The sequence below is a fragment of the Bidens hawaiensis genome, unplaced genomic scaffold (assembly GCF_021521415.1).
Source record: "Bidens hawaiensis isolate Kalapana, Puna unplaced genomic scaffold, B.hawaiensis_p1.1 tig00028552_1, whole genome shotgun sequence".
Taxonomy (NCBI): Eukaryota; Viridiplantae; Streptophyta; class Magnoliopsida; order Asterales; family Asteraceae; genus Bidens; species Bidens hawaiensis.
In genome coordinates this window covers 232,731-240,889 of record NW_027494679.1, presented here as the reverse complement: position 1 = coordinate 240,889, position 8,159 = coordinate 232,731, and the positions used below count along the sequence as shown (strand labels likewise).

The window sequence follows — 8,159 nt, the reverse complement described above, 5'->3', positions numbered from 1 at the left end:
AAATAATATAATGAGTCACATGATACGAATCAGGATTAAAATAATAGGAACCTTTTGAGGAATGAGTGGTTTCTTGAGTGTCTTGTATAGCTGGGTTTACCTGAGTTTGATTGGTAGGTTTGTTTGAGCTTGATGGGTTGGATAAGTTGAGATTTACTAGTTTGGGCTTGGATTCGGTTTGCATATGAATTTTGCGAAGATGGTTCGGGTAACTATTTTGGTATTAAGCTCGAAGGTCGGGTGATAATGGTATGACGGCATGGTTTGTGATTCAACATAATTTGGGTCAACGGATTGAGTCATAGGTTGGCAAATTTTTGTTTGTGTGTGTTCAAGGAATAAGTTGATGTGCTTGTCGGTGTTTTGCAGTAGTAGGATAGTGAAATTTGTAGGCGTTACATAGGGTAAAAGTGTTGGTATTGGGGATTTTTGTTGTGATGATTTTGTACATATTGGATTTGCATGGAGTTTGAGTTGGTGAGGACATAACTTAGGTTAGTTAGGTTTTGTTTCTCTTCGTGGTTGGGGAAAGATTGATTACGTGTGAAGATATGGTAGTGGAAGGAGGAAGTTGTAGCGGTGGTAATAGTGGAAATGACGGGTTGATTGTGGTGATAGTTTGAGTGAGGGTGTTCGGGAACTTGCGGTCGCGTTTAAAGGAATTTTTACCAACATTAAATTTGAAATCGAAAGTATCATAATTTACAAACAAAATTGAAATTGAAAATGTTGAAACATTTATGAAATTTCATGAACCAAATTACAAATTGAAATTATCATGCGAAACCAAAAACTTTTGTGAAACACCACATATTGTTCACGTTTCAATCACAACATGAAGATTTTGATATAAAAGTTAGGGGGTGTTTGGGATTGCTTCTTGAAATTGCTTATGGCTTTTTGGAGAGGCAAAATGTCCAAAATGGAAGCAATTTCAAGAAGCAAATCCCAAGCACCCCCTTAGAGAGAAGAAATATATATATATATATATATATAAGGTATCAACAAAAATTTTAAAACATGGGGTTTATTTAGGAATATTGAGAAACAAGTTAGTGAATCACCACAATTTCTTTGCTTCAACGAATCCCACTAATAAGATTGCTATGACAAATTCGGGTCATGCTTGCCTTGTCATAAATATTTTTATAAGAGTAAATTTGGAATAAACAAATCCGCACAACGTAAATCGTCTTTTAAATGAACGCAATTGAGTAGTAAAAATTGTCATCGGAACTAAAAATGAAATGAACCAAATTCTATATTGAATATTATAGTAAGGAATAAAAACAAAATCGCTATGTGAAATCAACATAAAACCTCTATTGGGATCTAAATGAAATTTAATATGAGGTTAATAGGGTTTTTGGTATCCTAGAAAACAAAACAAAAAATTTTTAAAAACTATAATGCTAAAATTAAAACATATTCTTCTTTGCTCGTAATGCAAATAATCAAATAAGAAACCAACATAACTTGATAAAACAAATCAAAAAGAAGAGTCAAACGAACTTGAACCATAATCGTCTTTAGTCGAGCGTGATTTGGTTTTTCGATTATGGTTGCTATTAGCGAAAAACAGAAAACATAAATTAACAATAAACAATCGATCCATAATAGTTGGAATGACAACAGTCGATTAGGGCTATATTTGATAACTTTAGTGGCTAAAACTAGTATATTACACCTAAAAATATATTTAATTTCAAAAATAAAATTTATTCGGGTTTTTGGGTTGACCCGAAACTTATAAATCAAACCCTAAAACCAACCCGAATTACTTCGGTTCGGGTTCAGGTTAGTATTTTCTCAGGGTGGGTTTCTCAGGTTGGGTTAGGGTTCGGTTACGAGTTTTCTTGAGTTGGGTTTTGGGTTTCGGGTGAAAGTGACAGCCCTAAGAGCAATTCATGGGTCAAAGCGGACAACATTGTTAGTACAAGTGGCTAAATGTTGCATGCGAACTACTTGGAATTTGCCATAAGAAGTGCTAATATCTCCTTTTTCTTTTTGCTGGATTTGCTTCTTAAATTTATAAATAGAGTTACCAGGGTGTCATCTCCGTTTACAAAAAAAAAATTAAAAAAATAGCATCTTGCACACGTAAAATCCCATTGCAATGCGCGGGCAACCTACTTGTTATCAAATTTGCTTCTCCACACAACTTCACTATTCAATTTGGTTTGTGCTTTGTTAATTTATTCCCTTACACTTTAATAAGCTTTTATTTTCTCCCTTTCAGCTTTGTTAATTTGTAGAACACAGTTAATTTGTAGAACACACTTTCATATATGTACATTGTACAACATATTTACATATTTCTACATCTTATAATTGTTATTCCTCTTAGAACATTCACGACTCATTCCCTATCCATATATATGTACATTTTTTCTTTTTCAATTAACTCTCCTTCACTTATAACCACTTGCAAAAGTATTAAAAAAAATAGACAATGTGAATAGTGTATTCTCAAATTTACAAAACTCATTTAACATTTTCTCTCTAAACATATCTTATAATTTACAAAACTCACTCACATATTTATAGAGAATGGATTGTGAATGCCCGTAGGCTTTAATAATCATCCATCTTCTTTCCAGAGTATTCAAAACTTTTACTTTTTTCCTTCACAGTATTGTAAAAATACAATATACTTTTTAGGAAAATCGGATTTAGGGGATGTATGGGATTGCTTATTTCACCAACTTATAACCAATAAACTTTTTAAAAAAATAATAAGGTTTTTGGGATTGCTTATATTGTGAGAGAAAAAGTTTCATAAGTTACAATGTTGTAACTTATTAATTTAATGAAAAGTTATAAGAAGGTAAAATAAGGAATCCCAAACACCCTTTAAATTTTAGGAGAAATGGATTTCAATAAGGGTGTTGCTAAATGTGCATGTCTCCTCCCATCCAGTTTTACTAAACATACCTCCTCTCTCAAGTTGTACACTTGGTTTTAAAAAGCGAGAGGCGAACAAAAGCGATGAGGTCTAAAACCGAAGCGCAAAGCGCAAAAAGCGAAAGCTTTTCGTATATGAGGCGTAAGGTTTTTATATAATTTTTTAAATATATATCTTATGTTTTTAGCATCCCAACTCTAAATGTAGCAATAAATAGGTGTTATATATTATTCAATATATAAATTATCTACATGTACAACCTAAAAAAACATGTTTTACAACATTTTGATGCATAAAAACGACATCTATACGAAAGGCGCTCGCTTCGGGTTCGCCTCAAGCCGCTCTTTGCCTAAAAATAGCGCCTCACTCTCGCCTTTTGAACATTGCTCGCCTTGAGTAGGCAAAAGCGATGAAGCTCTCGCCTTAGGTCGCCTCTCGCCTCGGCTCGCCTCAGGCGCGCTTTTTTAAACCAAGGTTGTACATTAATACAATTAAGACATTTTTGTTGTTTCTTTTGTCATTTTGTTATCTTTTATTATCATTTCTATTTTTATAAAAGCATATTTTTCTATTTTTATTTAACAATTTTTTTTTCTATTTATCTTTATATGTATAATTAAGATCATTTAAAAAAACAAAAACATTTATTTTCTTACTTAGAAAAGCGTTTTATTTAATTAAGAGATAGTTTACATTCTTTTATAAAGAATCATATTAATTTTTTAAAAATAAAATGGTTAAATAACATACAACTTGATACACAAATTTGGCTCTTTTCTCAGGTAACATTAATCTCATATATCCGAACCTAACAAAAAAATTCAAATTGTTTTGAATACATTTTATAAAAATAAAAGATAAAAAACTTGCTAGATAAAGTATATTAAACTTTTTAATGCATGCAAAAAAATAAATAAACTTTTAATAAGATCTTAAAAAATAAAATAATAAAATCAATAATAAAAATATATGAAAAGAATGTAAAACTAAAATAAAAATAGTTTTTTATATGATATTTTGAGATAATTATATAATAAAATAAAAGAGACTAGCATATCAATTACAAAATGTTAAAGGGAAATGATAGTTCGGGGGGTGTATGGTTAGTAAGTGAGGGGTACATTTATCCTGACCCTTTAAATAATCACACTTATAATCTATTGGAAAAATAACAGTCTCAACTCACAAGTTGGCTACTGACAGTCTCATATTTTAACATATTTGATTATAACGAGCTGCGACTAACAAAAGCTTAAATCATTTAGTCTTCGTTTGCTAGAAAAACGTTTGTGGCCGGACACCTTTTTTTTGGCTAAAAAGAAAACTCAATCTTTTCGCCTCATACCTCTTTGTAACTTTAGATAGAGGACATTTAGGAACCTTTTTTCTAGTAAAAGCTCAAATTATTGAGGTTTCCTGAACCAAAGAACCTTCGTCAAATTCAGCGGCAGTAGAATAAGAGGGTCGCACCAGCGTGATGGGAAGCGCTTTAGGCAAAACCATGTAACTAGGGCTCAGACAATGGGAAAGAAAGACTATTCGCCGGTCAAATCGATTGTCATAGCCCATAGTTGGGACTAAGGATGGCATCGGTGCTGACCAGTACCGGTACCGAAATTCCCGATCCTGAAAATCGCAAATTCTTGATACTGGTACAAGACCGAGATGGTGCCGGTATTTAACGTAAAATTCAGGAAATACCGGTACCGTATCGATACCGAAACTCAAAACTTTGGTACCGACTGTACCGATTGACGATACCGAATCGGTATCAGTACCGAATTTGCTGATTCCTAGTTGGGACAATTATTTGCCATAGTCCATAGTTGGAATTATTTAAATCCGAGTTTCCTATTTTTTTAAGCTTTAGTTTGGTTTTTTAATAAATCCTATACTTGATATGTTTATATCCTACAAGTACGATCACGACCAAGCGCAACATGGTTTGGTATTCGTTTTTATGTTTTTCAATCTATAATACAAGTCAGTATCCTTTACAACATAAATACTTATGTCGATATTATCAAGACGGTTATAGTATTCATTGTAATTGTTTTTAATTGATTTAAACTCGCCCAAAATGAGTGGGTTTGTTTTGTTTAACGGTATCGCAAACACGTGGGTCTTAGAGTATTCTTGGCTATAAACTAGTAATATTGTAATATTGTAGTGAGCTATAAACATGAAAAAGATAATTGAGATAGGATAAATTAGTAATATTGTAATAAGCTATAAAATTTCCTTCACAATTATGCCATGATATTGTAATAAGCTATAAATTTTCCTTCACAATTATGCCACATTATAGGGTTTGACTGACATTCTCTTGTTCAGTGTAATGTGAGTTAATATACTGTATTTATGCATATGAAATGCCCTGGTTTAACATGTTTCATTTGCTTTGTGAATGTACATATATGTTTCAAGTGACTACAATGCCACCCAAATCAAAATCAAATCCCCCGAAACAGCAGTGACAAGTGAAGAATCCAGCAAGGAACTGGTTGGACCTTTCCATCAGAGTTAATGGTCAATATACTCCAAAGGGTTGGTGTGGATGACAGACTCGAGAATGCCCAGAAAGTGCGCACTGTGTGGCGCGAAATCTGCAAGGATCCTGCCATGTGGAGGGTCGTTTATATGGAAGAGCGTTCGCAGTATCCATCTGGTAAGAATGTATGCAAGGAGATGTGCAAGCGGGCTGTGGATAGAAGCCAGGGTCGGTTGCTTGATTTGACCATGGTCTGGTTTTGTGATTATGAGCTTCTTCATTATGTTGCTGACAGGTATGAATGCTTACTGCAAATAGACACGAGTATTTTTTTTTCTTTTATCACTTACATTGTGCTAAATTGATTTGAAATCTTCCTTCAGTTTCTGTTCCTTTACTAAAATTGGTTTACTGTTTTCATAAGTTTCTTTTATTAAGCTTTCTGTTGTATTATGGTTTTCCATCATTACTACTTAGTATAGCAGACATATATATGATGATCATTTGATTGTAACTGGTTTTGCTTAAGCCTGGCAAATTGGGTGGGTTGGGTCGGGTTGGGTTGGGTAGCAGGTCAAAACGGGTTATGACAAAATGAGTCAGGTCAAAATGGGCCATTTTAAAAAAATATTAATGTGAGTTCGGGTTAGAACGGGTGGTGGACATGATAGTATTGACCAGGGTGGAAGTGGTGGCCATGGCGACAACGAGACACAGTAATGGGACTTATATAATTTATTCTGTGTAAAATTCAAATTATATTTCAATAAATGTAAAGTGTTCTTAAGTACATCTTATACGTTTTCTTTTCCTTTGTTTTATGTGAGATGCGTTCTGTTTGTCTGTTTTTATATTGAGCAAATGAACTGTATTATTGAGTACTAAAAGACTGGTTAAAACAAAGGCCAGCGGGTGAAGGCAGGGGCGACATCGCGGTGGTAAAAACAGGGCATTAGTGGTGGGAGAGGTGACGATGCGGTGAGTAGTAGGTGTTGATGACACATAATGGTGGTGGGAGGTCCTCACTCCTCACCCACTTGGAAACATCTTACTTCAAGTTAACAAGCTGTATAAGATGGGCTTGTTTTGACTCTTTACCTTAAGTGAGTAGACCCAAATGGACCTGTTGTATGATTTGAGTAAACCTAAATGAACCCCAAACCAAATCAGCCCATGTCTTGTTGTATGGGTCATAATTGCTCGGTGTAGTTTTGCTATATAAACCTGCATTAGCTACTTAGTGACTGTTTTGGTATTTTAATCCCACTTTGCTGTAAGGACCAAGGGTAAAGAAATGTGTGAGTTAATGTTATATATCTATATATATTCTGCTCTATCAATTATTTGTATTTGGCTCACTTTCTTCCATTAACAGATCGAGTGAGCATAGACGTCTAGAAATCGTATATTATTTTGGTGGAAGGGATGGCGGAATCTGGGGTGACACAATGAAGAAATTACCATTACTGGAGGAACTCAGCCTTTTCAGAACAAGCATTTCACCATAAGATATTAAAGACGTTGGCCGCTATTGCCCCTTGCTAAAATCACTCAAGGTGAACCGAAAAGCACTTTCATTGTGGAGGACTAAAGGTGATGATTATGATAACTATGTGATTACATCAAATGATATAGCTTTAGCAATTGGGAAAAACTTACCTGAGTTAACTCACCTTGAACTCATTGGAACCGGCATGGATAACATTGGGCTGCAGGCCATTCTAGATGGTTGTTGTCTCCTTGAATCACTCGACTTGCGTCGGTGCCCGAACCTTTATCTAAATGGGGACTTAGGCGAAAGATGTCATCAACAGATTAAATATCTGAAACTTCCAGAGGATTCTCTTGAAGGGTATCTAAGTACTCATGGTATTTTTTATAACTCTGATGAAGAATGTCTTGAATACTCTGATCACTATGTTGATGATGATGATGACATATTCTATGATGACCATGAAGATGAAGATGAAGATGATGATGCTGATGATGGTGGTGGTGATGATGAGTAGAACTTGAGTGACACGATGGCTTTGATGGACGCATTTGGATAATATGCTATGCAAAAGGTAAGTTGTCGTATTGATGTTACCTAAACATTCATGAATGTATGATTATGTATTATTACAAGATACTAACCGCGGTTGTTGTTTTTCTTTGAAGGTGAGGTAGTTGTTGACGTGTTGCATGCCTAGGAGAACGATCTTTTCGGCCTTTCTTAGAATAGGTAATTTGCGTAATCAATATTGGAAGATTTAGTTAACTTTAGGAAACTTTCTTGAGTTATTGTTGTTTGTTGGATTTGTTAATGGAATTGGAATGAATGCCTATGGGAGACGTTTTACTTTTGGTTAATGCATACAATGATAAGTAGGCAGGGCCGGCTCAACATCCTTGGAGGCCTAAAACTAACTAAAATGTTGAGGCCTTTTATTTTATTTTCTTTATGCGTATAGCGCTAGAGAGTATACAAGAATTATAGAATATGGATGATATGCCATGATAATAGATATTAAGCAATCATCCTTAGCTTGTGGCTTATCATTGATTTACTAATTCTAAAAGAACTCTACTTTCAAATCTCATAATACATAAATACATAACTCTTATTTAAGATGGAGACCCTATAAATCTGAAAACCTAAAGCCATTGCCTTATTTAGCTTATCCACGAGTCGGCCCGGGCAGACCAGAGTTGAAAACATATATGGGTCATCCGCACCCAATGGAAAAAGAAATTTCTTCGGTAAATATACGAGTACCT

At 34.3% G+C, this 8,159-nt stretch overlaps 1 pseudogene across 1 annotated transcript; it reads left to right on the top strand.

Moving 5' to 3' along the window:
- The first annotated feature begins 5,343 nt into the window (after positions 1-5,343).
- Positions 5,344-7,765, top strand: LOC143577402 (putative F-box/LRR-repeat protein 9; annotated as a pseudogene). Its single transcript, XR_013143105.1, has 2 exons — positions 5,344-5,694; positions 6,775-7,765. The product of XR_013143105.1 is annotated as a putative F-box/LRR-repeat protein 9 (transcript).
- The last annotated feature ends 394 nt before the right edge of the window (positions 7,766-8,159 follow it).